Source organism: Watersipora subatra, chromosome 9 (assembly GCF_963576615.1).
Source record: "Watersipora subatra chromosome 9, tzWatSuba1.1, whole genome shotgun sequence".
Classification (NCBI taxonomy): Eukaryota; Metazoa; Bryozoa; class Gymnolaemata; order Cheilostomatida; family Watersiporidae; genus Watersipora; species Watersipora subatra.
This window is the reverse complement of record NC_088716.1, coordinates 62600990-62616273: the sequence shown is the minus strand read 5'-3', so window position 1 is coordinate 62616273 and position 15284 is coordinate 62600990. Positions and strand designations below refer to the sequence as shown.

Sequence of the window (15284 nt, the reverse complement as noted above, 5' to 3'; positions counted from 1 at the left end):
CTAAAGAAGATTCTATTTCATTTTAGTGTAACTATTTATGTTAGCGTATCGTAAGACAAAGATTGTGAAAAGGCAACAGAAGACATTAGTCTATCGTATCTTTACTGCAAACACCGACTTCTCCAACAACTAACTTTATTTAGATTTTGAACATGACCGCACTTTGTAGGTATTCATTTGTCAATTTGCTTATATATTTATTATTTATGTACAGCATTGTGTAACCAAAAAGATTTTCTTGATTTGTTGGGCAAAAAATATGTTCTTACTGTTGGTATGATGATGTATTTTCTTGCTCCAATATAAATAATGCATGTGGCAATTGTTGTGCATCATTGTTAGCAGCTTTCCCGTTACCTCCACAAGCACAATGTAGCCAATTCTGGAAAATCAGAGGGCAACACACAAAACCTTTAGCATGATGTATATCTATTGGCATTGCTGACGTTATACAGCATACATTGTTTGAAAAGTCGATGCGCAATGACAAAATGTCTGGTGATGGACCACTAGAACAATCATAGGAAGTAGGTTGTTTCAGTTATCGGACGAATCTATCATGATAAATTGTTAAGTTTAATAATTTTACTTTATTTAATATAAAAAGAAAATGTTGCACATAACTTAATTACTACCACATCAGCACCAAAGCCATAAAAGGCCTTCAACAAGCACAAATGAGAACAGAATAACACAGTAGAAAAGGGCCACATATACTACATGTAGATATGTGAAAATAAGTGAATATAAGTCTGGGTTATTTAAAAAAATCAGTGATGAAAGTCCTGAATGTTGTATGCATGCAGGTATGTTTTAATTTGATCAATATATTCACTCAAAATTGAGCACAGTACCTAGCTGAAACAGTTCAAGTTTTTGCATATAAAAGTATTCCGATCTAGAACAAGTTTGTTCTCTATGGCTGCAGATGAACTGGCAATGAGGTGGAGGGCACGCCAGATGCCCTCTGGCGTGCCCTCCCTTCATTGCCAGTTCACCCACAGCTATAGGGAACAAACTTGTTCTATGCCTATCTAGATATTGCATGTATTATAAAGCCTCAGGACTCAGGAAGCATTTTTGCTCTGTCATTTCTTACTCCCTGCAAACTCCTCTTGGAGATCCTTGATCTAAAATAAAAACAATCATAGCATGTGTATTTACATCCCTTGAACTTGTAAAGTACTGTGAATGCAGTATTTAAGTGGCATTGTTTTGAGATGATTTTTGACTTTGACAGGAATATTATTTGTTAATTTAATGAAGTAGATTGGAAAGTTACATTGGACATTGTGATTAGCTGGAAGTTAATTTGGCGATCTCAAAGAACCGGGCAAATCTGCTTTTGCTAGTTCCTGACTTTATTACTGTTTTTACAATAGTTTTATTTCACAATTATTTCCTGGCTTCATATATCTTCTCCGATCCTACACTGCTCAACCGACTTAGCCCATAGAGTTGACTTGTAGAAGACAACAACGACATTAGTCCAAGTACTCAGTCAACGAATCGGATGGTGTTGTGGCACCTTGTTATCAACTTCTCAAAGAGTTGATAACAACTCCAGAGATGCTCCCAAATCCCGATTAGAGATTTGCAAATCACATCAAATCACCAATCATGAGATTGGCATCAAAGCACCATGAAAATGGATTGCCCAGCTTGTAAATTAAACCAAATAAAACCATCAATTACATAGTGGATGATGGTTTTAATTTCATTTTTTTTCAAAGCTGAGTCGTCACCCTTCTAAGTGATTTGATTTGGAGCAAAGCGCATGCCAGCGATTTGATATGCTTTACAAATCTGGAATCAGAGATTTGGGAGCATCGCTGCACAACTCTCTCCAATTCAGACACTGAGCACTTACACTAAAGTGACACGAAAGCATCATGCAACAGGGTTCTAATTTTAAAACTGAGTTACTGAATATTACTCACCGGACTGTTAGGTATGAAAGTATCATCAGGTGTCTCAGCTACATCTATAATGCTGTCGTTTGTGGCGTTTTGTAGATGCTCCCCACATCTATGGAAGCTCGCATAGCCTCTGCTCTTACTCCTACCCGTCCTGAGCAAGCACTGCGTTTCCTCCTTATCTTGAGCTATAAATCAGAATGCTCGAGACATTGAACGTTTGGCTGGGTGTGAACAGGCAACTTAACGAATATCGCAGTTGGCAGCAAATAATTTGTTTCTAAAACCTAATCCTGTCTATACAAGGAGTTCTTCTGCATTATCCTACTATAACTTCATGTTTTTCTAGCTACTAATCTAGGGTTAAAAAGGGCTTGAAGATCCGCCTACCAATGTAATTCCACATTTAACCATAATTAATATTGCACAATTTGCCTAAAATTTTATTGCTGGTTATGTGAGTGAGTACTTTCGTGTTACTATCAGATGTATTGTCTTGAGGATGCGGTCTCTTTGTTGGATTCTGTGACTGAAAATATAAACAATACGTAAATTACGTATATCGACACCATGTGACAACATATATGAATTTATGAACATGTATAGCATATTTATATGGCGCCTTACAGTGCCTCGCGTTGTGTGTTCGCAACTCGAGTTGTACAACTCGAGTTGTACAACTCGAGTTGCCGTGTTGTACAACTCGGCCTGGGTTTTTGATGAACTTGAGTTGTGTTACACAAAACTAACACGGGTTCGTAAAGAAAACAAAATGAGTAATTGGGGTGTCTCATTTACAGAAATTTAATAATAATAATTTAAATATATATACACATTTAAATTATATTGGCGATATTTGCGCATATTTGTTTCTATAAATATAACGAGACAAAAACAATTGTAGAATGTAAGAAGCAAACTAAAAAACAATCTATGTGGGAGCTGGGCCACTTCTTTTTCAAATGAAAAAAGAGTTATCTCTCTAAAACTTGACAAGAAACTGAATGAACACCGAAAATAAACAAACATAGAAATTATGTCAACGACGTTTACTGATGCACCAAAAAAATTCCATATAAAAATATACCGTAGCTAGAGAAAATGAAATGGTGAGATGTTCTCAAGCCGAGTTGTTGTTGAAAGAACTCGGCTTGGGTTTTGATGAACTCGAGTTGTGCAACTCGAGTTGTGAACGCGCAACGCGAGGCACTGTAAGGCGCCATAATATTTATATTTGTGGGCGCAATCTAACCAAATTCAAATTGGCAAAAGAGTCCAAACAAAGGCTTTGTTGTCAGGGCTCTAAAATAAGCATTCATTTCATCTTGCTTTTAATGATTGTTTTTGCAAATTTTAGGTGTGAAATATTAAATGTAAAATAAAATATTACGTCCAAGTTTAAGCAAAGGTGTGAACTGCGATATAATACTATCTGGCGCATGTGTGAGGCCTCGGGATGAGAAATTCTCAAGAAAAATGAGACAGATTGCCGTAAACTTCACTGGCTATTGGGTTAAGGATATGGTATCTGAGCATTCCAATCAAGTCCTTGTCTCTTTGCAATTCTACCGAATTTCTATGAGAGTGTAGATGAATTAAAATAAGAAAAAGTGTTTTTGAACTTTGATGTACCGTGAGACCGAAAGCAAAGTATCGAATACAGCTTAGACATGTCCAACCCTCACAGTAGTGTAGACTTAGATTTACTGCATTCTCTGATTTCAGGCTTACAATAACATAAATGTGCACGCGTGCTTTTGTTACAAGATAGCTATTTCAGAAATAAGACAAATTAAAATCCATAAAAGTAAATATTATTTATCATCTCTATGTGAAATCCATACTATACTATCTGTGCATTTGCAAAGACATGAAATGATAGCCTTGTCTAAATATGTTGGACATACAATGACCAAGTTTTGCTGTCCAAAATATCTCTTATAATAGCCTGAGTAAAATATTCTTGGTGTGCCGGTAACTTACCCTCCGCTGTTCTTTGTACTTTTCCTTCTGGGTTTGATGTCATTCAAGGCCGTACATGCAGCCATACTCTTTTTCTTCGCCATACATACATAAATAGCCTTGACTGTCATGAATGACCTTCTTTCCTCTCCAAATACCTTCACCTTGCTAAATTAGAGCAGATAAAATTTTAAAATTAAGAAACATGGTACAGAATTTTTAGATTCATTGGCTGAAGACGTTATAGGTTTTTAGCCTTACTTGATTGCTAACACTTAATTGAGAACTAACTGCTGCATGTATATGATGCTTTATACATTTATTGCTTGCTTGATTGTAGTTATTAATATACAATGATTTTTAATGTAATTTCAATTGCATGCCAATGCTTGTACATTGAAGCCCATGTATATCTTCGAATCAAAGCTGCACTATAAGCTTGATTGTAATCCACTGCATGTCTGTATATACATGAATATCCACTTCGTTAAATTAAGCTTAAGAGTTGAGTGTCCATAGCGAGTAATCCTTTATTGCTGAGAGGTAGATGGTGTGTATCCAGTGTGAGTTGCTAGTGAACTGATGAAAATTGTATCAACTCTGCTTCAAGTAGGGCCTGTGACGTCATAGATCACATGGTACAAAAACGAACCAAAAAGGGCCTCATAAAACTGCAGCATAAAAACATATAAGCTACTATTGACATGTACTTCTATTGCACAACAACCTCAAAGTTACACTAAAATATCCGAGGTGTAAAATGTTCATTTTCAACACAATATCACAAATTAGGCAGTGGAGAAGAAGTGCTTTAAGGATATGAGATTTCCTTCAAAAAGTCTTTCATGCTTGTTTAATATGCCGTCCTCATGGTATGTGTAAAACCTGTTGCCATATTCGATTTCATGGGCTTTGATGGCTTGCTCAACCTCTTCTAACAATGAGACAAGAACGAGTGGCATAATGCGTAAATGCACTGCAAAAAATATATTTGGTAGGCCCTCAGGCTCCTCGTAGAAGTTGACTGTCGTCAGAAATCATGTCATTCAGCTATCGAGCCTTCAATAACCTACCGACACGATTGCCGACTACAGGCACGGGAGGCCTGTAGGTAGGCCTATATAAAAGATGAAATGACAAATACAAAAAGTCAGTTATGAATACATGATGACCCACTGAGGTCTTCTTTTAAACCATAACTGCCACGAACAACTTTTATCATATTTACTAGGTAAATCAGACATGCTGATTCCGATTTTGTAATCAAAATAAAGATTAGGCCACTAACTTTCAGAGTAATGAAGAACTTTTTATAGCGTTTTAATATCGGTCTCGAAAACAACACGATCGGCATAACAAGCTCCGCCCATAAATACTTGACGTAACCTAGCTTTTTAGGAACAGAAGTTACGTAGGGATGTTTAGACCGATTTAGAATAATAGAGATGGGTGTTTTAAAATCCATTAATATCTAAATCCAGCCTTAAAAATAATATCAGTCTTTTCTGAAAGGTAGATAAGCTATTTAGCATTGCATATTTAAAAAGCGCAATAACAACGCTAGCTCGTGATAAAACCGCGCTTTTTGAGCTCATTTTTCTCGGCGTCCAGCCCATTTAAACGTCATGTAACAAGCTGCGAGCAATTTTAAATAGTTTATATCCCTTTCATAAAAAACTGAAATTGTTTTACAGGCTGGATTTAGATACTAATGGGTTTTAAGACACCCATCTCTATTATTCTAAATCGGACTAAACATTCCTAACTTTAACGAATTTTTTCAGGGTGTTTTTTCAAATAGTGACTGTTTTTCCACAACTCAAACTGAACTTTCTGCAGATAAATGCCCTATACAAGTAACAAGTGATGGAGTTCTCAAACTTCTAAATACTCTTAAGCGCGGGAAAGCCCCGGGCCCAGATAAGTTTAGAAAAGAAGATCTTTGCCTAGAACCTGAAATTATTAGTAAGATATTGGCGAGCATATTCCAGTACTCGTTGAACATTGGAAAACTTCCAGATATCTGGAAAGTGGCCAATGTAGTTCCGGTACATAAAAAAGGCAGTCGGGAAGATCCGGGAAATTTTAGGCCCATATCTCTGACATGCATTGCTTGCAAATTGTTAGAACATATTGTGCTTAGTAACATCAATAAAGATCTGGAAAATGTCATATATTCTAACCAACACGGTTTCAGAAAAGGCCTATCTTGCTCCACCCAGCTAGTCTCTACTGTGAATGAAATAATGAAATTAGTAGATAACAATAATATAGTACATGCAGCGGTACTGGATTTTTCTAAGGCATTTGACAAGGTGTCTCACGGCTTGTTGATCGACAAATTGATAAAATCAAACATAAACCCGTACATGGTAAATTGGATTAGGGACTTTCTGTCAAACAGACTCCAAAGAGTAGTGATAGAGGGTGCTGCATCTTCTGACCTGCTGGTTTCATCGGGCGTTCCACAAGGGTCTGTCCTCGGGCCCACCCTATTTTTGGTGTACATAAATGATATCTCCGATAATCTAAAGTTTTCTGCTATCAAGCTTTTTGCAGACGACGCTTTACTTTTTTCTCAGGTAAACACCCTTCAGGATTCAGTGAATTTCCAGGAGGATTTAAACATATTAGACCAGTGGGCCTATAACTGGAAAATGAATTTTAACACTGATAAATGCCAAATCGTTCGTTTTGCAAGGCAGAGTAGCGGAAACCCAGATGTGGTGTATTACCTAAGTGGCAGACCTTTATCTGTAGTAGACAGTTTTAAATACCTCGGAGTTTTTATATCAAATGATTTTAATTGGGATTTACATATAGACTCAGTCATATCTAAGGCAAGTCAGCGATTGGGAATGATGAAACATGTTTTGTTTAATGCGCCGATGAGGGTTAGAAGGGTTGCATATCTCACTCTGTGTAGACCAATATTGGAATATGCGAGTGAAGTATGGGACCCTCATTTGATGCGACAGGTGGCATCATTGGAAGCAGTTCAAAGAAAGGCGGTTAGGTTTATATCTGGTTTGAAAGGTAGGCAGAGTGTTACGGAGGCAAGAATTTTTATAGATCTAGAACTTTTAGAACTAAGACGCAAACATGCAAGAATGTCTCTCATGCTAAAGATTTTATCTGACGACTGCCATGAATCTCTTATCGAAAGTTTTAACCAAATACAAAATGTTCTTCACAGTCATGAAACAAGATTGGTTACGGGGGGGGGGGGGGGGGTGCTCCTTCAGCTGTATGTGCAAACACCGGGTTTTATATGAATAGTTTTTTACCTAGAACATCGCGCAACTTGCGCGGCTTACCATAATTTTATGTTTTATTGACTATTTTTAAATAAAGTTCTCAACGGCCTTCTTTTGCCCGATTTCGGGATTTACAGGTTCTTAAAACACCTAGACCTAGACCTAGAACTTCCGTTTCTGAAAAAGCTAGGTTTCGTCACATATTTATGGGCGGAGCTTGTAATGCCGATTGTGTTGTTTTTGAAACGGATATTGAAACGCTTTAAAAAAGCCTAAATGACTTTGAAGGTTAGTGAACTAATCTTTATTTTGAGTACAAAATCGGAATCAGCGTGTCTGATTTACCTAGAAAATACGATAAAAGTTGTTCGTGACAGTTATGGTTTAAGGTTGAAGCAATATGAATATGTAGTGCATTTCAATTAATTTTTTAAGACAAATTGCAAGCAGTAACCGACTCTGATTACTGAGGACTACTGATCACAGGCAGGCTCTCAAGTCCGAAAATATAACTGTCCTGCATTGCAGGAGACTACAAAAATTTGCTTTACCTTGCCTCCTCTCCTACACTTCTTGTGAACCAAACAGATGAGATACAGCCTAGGCCTAGCAGTGCTACTGACAATGCACCATTGTAGTAACAAGTTCAAATAAAATTTGAAATACACAATTAAATGGTTGTTCCTTAGGTAGCTACATACTGTCGTTGTTTCAAAAGGCGCTACAGTTGAGACTTAGTAGTAATACAAAGTTAGTTGTTAAAAAAAGTGTGTGCTTGCAGCAAATACAATAAAGATAAGAAACTGATGTCTTCTGTTGTCTTCATTTTTACAATCAATGCCTAACAAGATGCTAATATTAATATTTACAGTGAAATTAAATAGAATCATTTTAGGCTCTCAGAATGGTAACAAAGTGGACAACCGTTTTAATGTGCATTTTATTTGTTCAGAACATAATCGTAACTTTTCAATATTTTATGTAATACTGCTTTACAAAAGTGTATTCATACTAAAAAATATAAAACTATTTTTCAAATATAAACGAATGCAGAATAATTAATGGTGTATTTTTGAGAAGACTTTTTCCGTTTCGTGAGCGTGTTACCATCTATTCTTAACAAGAAAAAACAACGATAAACAGCTATGCAAATACTTTGTGTTATTTTGCTAAAAAAAACTCATATTTGTAATTAAAAATTTGCTTGGAAAAAATGCTTACGTGATATTTTGTTAAACAAAAAGATAACTACTCGATTTCTCAACAACTAAACGTTTGCAGTGGTTCGACTAACTTTAAAGCTTTTGTGTTTCCGGATTAGGCTCCTCCCCTACAAAACGACCCAGAAACTGACCAGGTTTTGAGCCACTGCAATTATACCTGACCAAAGCTCGCTCGTTTCCAAACAAACAAGCCACGCCCACGATTTTTCATATAAGTTTCAATGGAGAGGCTGCAACACCAACTAACATAAATTACTCCCATTGGCAGTCGCTCTGAAATTGATTGTTGCATAATACACCATTTGAAAGAACACAAAAATTCCTACAATAAACTGTTCTAATTTTTCTGTAAAAAAATAAAGTGAATGCAAAAAAGTGAGTCATTAAGAGCGAGGTATGAATATTCCATTAGAGATCAGTGAGTCGATCAGTTTTTTGGAAACGAGCGTTTTGTTTCCGTTTTAGTCGCGTGACTCTGTAAAACTATAAGGCTCTGCCCACCATCAACAAGCAAAAATAACTCCTAACTGCGGCAACTCCAAAAATGAGTGGTGCATTATAAATAATTTGAAAAGTGACAAAATGCTTTGCTTAATAACGCTAATACTCTTGCAATTAAAAAATATAAAGTCCATCTAGTCAAAGGCCAAGTCTTACCTAAATTGGCTCTGGTAACGACCAGATAACTACGCGAGACCGAATACGAGCTGACGAGCGTGTCGAATAATGCAGATATTCTAATTATCTTTTCAAAAATTGTATAAAACTCACAATTGAAAACACAGTAAAAGTAATTAAATTGAAATGCAAATAAACAATATTGAAATAAAATAATACATGTATAGGCCATGCGCTGTAGTTTTATTTTATAGCAATTTAAAGACTAACGTTTAATTGAATAATATTTTTGGCTCAAACATTTATGTGAGAAAAACATTTTACCACAAAAAATATTTTACTGCAAAAAATGCCCTATCTATTTTGGGCATTGTATTTCATGGCATTCAAATTCGCACGTGGAGAGGTTTTCACTGCAACTAGGTAATATCAAACTTATGATTTTATGATTTGTTGATCACATGATCGAAGTTGAAGCGCAACAGTACATAATCACGAGAGTTTCTCATTCTACATGTATGTCCTGTAGTAGGAACTAGTCGCATCTTCTATCCTACCTAGGTAACTACATTCATGAATACTTTTTAGGTTTAATTTTTGTTTATTTTTTAGTTTTGTTTGTTATACAATATATTATTGTCTGAAACTTGCCAACTCAAGCTCTTAAATTCATGTATTTGTAATATTTTCATTCGCTCTCTAACGGACTTAATATTTGAGGGTTTCGAATTAGTTTGGGACATATATACAGGATAATCCATTACGCCAGTGGATATTTACTCAAAATATTATTGTTCCTTTTTCATATTTTTTCTCATTAAAAGGAAACAAAGAATAATCGCAATTTACTATGATGACAGTTGTGCCAGTCAATGTAATAAACCCTAATTCTATAATAAAATGAGAATTTGAATTGTTCTAAGCAAAAATGAGGAGTGAGGGTGCCATTTTAGTGAAAATACTATTTGTTGAAAGAGACGTAATCATTTATGTTCATGTGGCATTGACCAGATTCAACCTTTTCCATAAATCTTTCATCTAACCACCATCGCAGAGCCTCAAGTGTATCTATAGCATTTTTTCATACAGTCAATGACTCTTTCTGACTGCCTTACTCTGAAAATCCATCTAATTGCATATCTCTATATAATTCTTAGCATATCTATTAATGACTTATTGTATTGCGACCACAGCTGGCAGACCTATTCAAGAAGTGATTCACAGCTGCTTCATAAGCAATGAGTTTGGTCTTACAAAAAGTTTTGAAAAGACTTTTTCTTATCAAGCTCAGGGTCTTGTTACCTTCTTTGGCCTCTTCTGATATGTGTTCATGCTGCTTAAACTTATTTTTATAGTGACGCCTAAGTATCTTACACTGTTGAATTGTGGGGTAGGAGTTCTATTTACATTTAGCTCTAAAGTAAAACTGGGAAAGTCTTTTTCCACCTCCATATGAACGCATTCAGTAGGATTAAAAGTCATGCCCCATTGGACAGACCAGTCATACAGTGCCATTACGTTATTCTGAAGACCAGCAGCTCCGCACACTGTGAAATCCATGCCTAATAGGATTCTGTATGTACGCTAATGTTTTTTTGATTCAGTGTCTAACTCGTTTTATACGCTCATTGCATGTGTACATTCATTTTCAACTTTTTCAGTTATGTATTTTCATGAGTGTTTAGGAAGAAATTATTTTATGCATAACTACTCTTAATCTGAATTCACACACAACATCAGTATTGAATTTTCTCTGTCATTTTATTCTATTTTGACTATGTTTAGTTTGTGCATTTTGCTTAGCTTGTGGGAACGAAATTGATTATTTATGGTTCAGGTACTAGTAAAAGTGTAAAGCTAGTATAAGCAATACTGATATTTACCAGGGAAAAATATTTTTCATTTTATAAGTCAAACAATTAAAATACACAACTAAAAAAATTCAAAAACAATAATATTAATGACAAAAGGGTAAAATAGCCAATAAAAGTTGCACCTTTACTCGAATGGTCATCGATGTTCGCTGCTCATTCCTGTATGGCTGTGAGTCTCGACAGCCAAATGAAAGTCAGGCTGATCTATAGATATAGAGGCTCAACAGTTGAGATAGTGGAAAAAAAGGCTCAGCTGATGATAGAGAAAAAGTCTCTAAAGACAGAGGAAAAAGGCTCTGCAGCTGCAAGGGTAAGAGGGCTCTGCAGGTAGTGAGGGGAGAAAGCGGCCCTACAGGCAGGGTCTTTACAAACAGGCTCTACAGGCAGGAGAGAGAGAGACTCTACAGGCAAGGGAGAGAGAGGCTCTACATGCAAGGGAGAGAGGCTCTACAGACAAGGGAGATCGAGGACTCTCCAGGTAGGGGAGAGAGAGGCTCTCCAGGCAGGGGAGAAAGTGAGGCTCCACAGACAGAGGAGAAAAAGAGGCTCCACAGGGAGGGGAAAAAAAGAGGCTCCATAGGCAGGGGACAGAGAGGGTCTCCACATGCAGGGGGGGGGGGAGAAAGAGAGGCTCTCCACAGGCAGGGGAGAGAGAGAGAGGGTCTCCATAACAAGAGGAAAGAGCCTCAGCAGGCATAGGAGAAGGCTGAGTCATTAGAGCTGTTCTCTTTTATCTATGTTTCTCTTAGCCTGTGAGAAGGTGTTTAGGTGCTCAGGCTCTGAATTTTGTTGTAGAGGCTTAGCAATTGAGTAAACTTGTCTTAAGTGGGAGTGTAATGATTGGAAATCATGACTAACTCGAATTGTTTTACTCATGTCTGGTACAGGTCTAATTTCTTTAGGTTGTTTTTTGGTACACCAATTGATGTCTTTTTCTTCATGAGTTTCTTCCCCTGGAGGTTTCTTCCAGTCATTCCTGATGGTCCTCTGACGTACTGGTGTTTTTTGTTTGGTGTTTAGGTGGTTTAGGTGTTTCTCCATTATGCTATCAGCCTTTGCTAATACTTTCATACAACAGTTTTTTCCTTTCTATTTTTCTTAGTGAGTCATAGTTTTTTATAATGGTTTATGTCAAAATTGATGCATGGTAGTCATGCTATTATAAATACTGACTACATGCTGTAACAATTTCGAAATTATTATTATTATTATAGCAACATCCATTAAATTGTAAGTCATAAAGAAAACCTACTGCAATGGCAAAATCTCTAAATTTTGACTTATAAAATCTAGCTTGCAACTCCAAAAGATAGTTTGAATGTTTATTTGCTAATGAAGGTATATGTTTACGACAGTTTATGCAATTTTAACAAAGTATACTTCTACCAACCACAATATATAATTTTTTGTGTGTGCAATTTAGTTACATAATAATAAAGAATGGTAAGAATAAGGTATTAACAACTGTAACCCTTTTGTAAGGTATATACAGTGAAACTCGGATAAATCACCCTCGGATATATCGAACACATGGTTAACTCGAATGGATTTGCTTGGTTCGTTCCCACGCAATGATAAATGGCTTTAGATAACTCGACCGAAACTCCGTTAACTCGAACAGTTTTTTGCCAAACGGCTACCGAGACGGTTGTTACTATCGCTTTAGAATATCACTTTATTCCAAGCCATAGAGATAAACATGGATTTTTAGTAGTTCTTAGGCCTCGTTATTACCAACATCGGCAAATATTTTCATTCACGACTTTTCTAAAAGTTTGCAAAAATCAAATTTTACCAAACATCCGCTTAGCGATAAGCCCTCCGAAAGCAAGAAAAGCGAGGTAAAATTTGGATAACTTTAAAGTAATATCGGCAAAATTGACAATGGGTTTTTAATAGTAAAGCAGTTTTGTAATAACTGACTTACTGCAAAATTGATCTTGGTTAAAACGCTCGGTAGAAAAATACGTATGTATTTTTTATGAGCGTTTTAATCGCGATCAAGTTTTGCCAATTTTAATCTGAGAACGTCCTGGCAGTCACATCAACTAAAGCAACAAACAAATCTCAAGTGATAGTAAAATATCTATACTTTCTGATTTAAAATATTTAAAACTTCACACAAGAGACCCTTTAACTTGCAACAAGCAATCTATGCTTTTGATTGATATATAGTTTGTATATGTACATGTATCTACTGATAAATACGTGCATTTATGACTGTCCTGATAACTTGAACGCTCTAATAACTCGAACACTTTTGCTCGGTCCCTTGAAGTTTGAGTTATTCGTGTTTTACTGTACTTGGTAACAGAAAGATCTTTGGTTTTCGAGTTGAGACACACAGTTTAGATATAGATAAAGCTTATAATTCAAGATCTGTTTTAAGTTCATGGGAATGTTTAAATTTAATTCTCAGAACTCGTTTTTGGATTATTTGTGTTTAGTGTTACATTTCTTTAGTACTAATGTTTTTATTGTATAAATAATTTTAAAACCCGCAATAAATATGACTAATGTTGATGTGCAAACTTTGTGAAGAAGACCTATAAACTTGTAAAGCACTGTCTCTCGAAAAAATGTGTGAGAGTATTTTATTGAATGCTCTATTGATTTTTGTCCTTGAGTGCAATTATTACTCACTGAGAAAAAGATTGAATTAAAAAAAGTGAACAGTTTTTATTCGGCTTGAAAGGTTTTTAATATCATACGTCATTGACTATCTATTTGCTATTTGGTGTTAGCAATTTTTGGTTTTTGTAGTATGGTCATTTGTTTACAGGTCATTATTGCATATTAAAGTTCCAATTCTGTGTGAAAATCAACTTATTTGGTATTTGTTTGATGTTTGCGAATGTGCATTGCAATGATTAAGTTGGTTGCCTACTTTGCTTGATTAATACATTAGATTTAATTGTCTGGTTTTTACGGAATATATTATTTTATTAAATAACCTATAAACATTTTATAAAATAAACTAGCATTTCAACCTACTAGTGAGTCACTCATTATTTACATCCTGGTCGTATACAAATGTCTGGGGTTTAATGAAAATAGTTTCATCTGGCAAACCATTGCATGTTCACTAGGTTACTAAACCCTGACAGAGTTCGCATTTGCACCAAAGTTTATAAATTGAAATTGGCACCTATCTTCAAACACACAATTCAAGATGTTCTATTGGGCATAGGGTTTCACCAATTGCAAATTTTAAAAAATGACATCTTGCAAATATGAAATCTTTTTAATCATGTTTGGTATGGGTGGCATTTACATCCAACTATCACCGTCATTTACAGCTAAGTTGGCCACATCAGTGGCTGCCAGAATTTTGTAGAGCCTCATGCGTTTTTTGTGTCTTGATGTATGAGACCGAGTAATGTAATAATTATATCTTTCTTTGTCTGAAGAGTGTCATGATTAGATGCCAGGGTCATCAGAACCTGTTCTGCTAATGCCTAATGGAATAATAAAATTTGCTAAACCTATTGCCGAACGTATTCTTGGTGTACATGACATTTGCTGTTAAACTAACGACTAGAAACACAAACATTTTTGGCAGTTTTTTGAACAATTGTCTTAACATGCATGCAACTGGAAATTGAGGTCAGAGAACCTTAATGTCTTTTGAACTTTTTCTGCAATCAATCGAGTGTTGGATGTCACTACATTTTTGATCATTTTTATTTCCCATTCTGTTGATTTACGTAAAGACTGTGAGCTGCCATGCAAATGGTTTCGGCATCAATGTGCGTTAATAAAACAGCATTAATGAAGAACCAGATAGCTGGTACAGACAGTAATTATTGTTCTGTGGAGTACATCTACCCAGCCAAATGATAACAAAATGCTCCTAAATGGAATCGCTTTAGAGAAATCTTTTCGTGATATTCTATTTATTTTTGTATGAGGCAGAAGCCATGGCACGTCTTTTTTTTAATTGAGCTGGTGTGTTCAACAGGGTATTATGAGCTTCTGGTTGGCAGTTGCTGTGATCTGGGCCATTTCATTTAGTTCAGTCATTGCTATTGGAGTTGATATCTTTGCATGTTTGGATGTTACCATTAACTGCAGGGTTGGAATCACTTCCATCTTTATAAAGTAAATGAAACATCAGCGTTTTACAAATTAGCATCTTAAACAGTGAAACAAAGAAATTTTCAATTACTTTGCAATTTAACATTACGAAAACTTCGGTAATTTTCATTCCTTTAGCAATTGAGTTCTTGTAAAAGGCATTTTGATAGTGCAACTACTGTAAGTTGGAACAGAGAATTAGCTGTTATATCCAAGTATTTATTACAGTATGAATGTATATGTATTAATATAACAGCTGCGGTAACTGGTATGTGTTTGTGAAAAAAGCAGAAAAGCTTTAAATAGCTAACTTTTGAAGGAAGGGCTCTTCCTTCAGAAAAAATCTTCTTTCCTTTG

The 15284-nt window shown here is 35.7% G+C and overlaps 1 long non-coding RNA gene across 1 annotated transcript; it reads right to left on the bottom strand.

Annotated features, from left to right (window-relative positions):
- Window positions 1-1968: 1968 nt before the first annotated feature.
- On the bottom strand, window positions 1969-8430 carry LOC137404714 (uncharacterized). Its single transcript, XR_010979741.1, has 4 exons — window positions 8357-8430; window positions 3900-4046; window positions 2386-2445; window positions 1969-2104 (listed from the first exon to the last, which is right to left on the bottom strand). It is a non-coding gene; the product is annotated as an uncharacterized lncRNA (long non-coding RNA).
- Between the last annotated feature and the right edge of the window lie 6854 nt (window positions 8431-15284).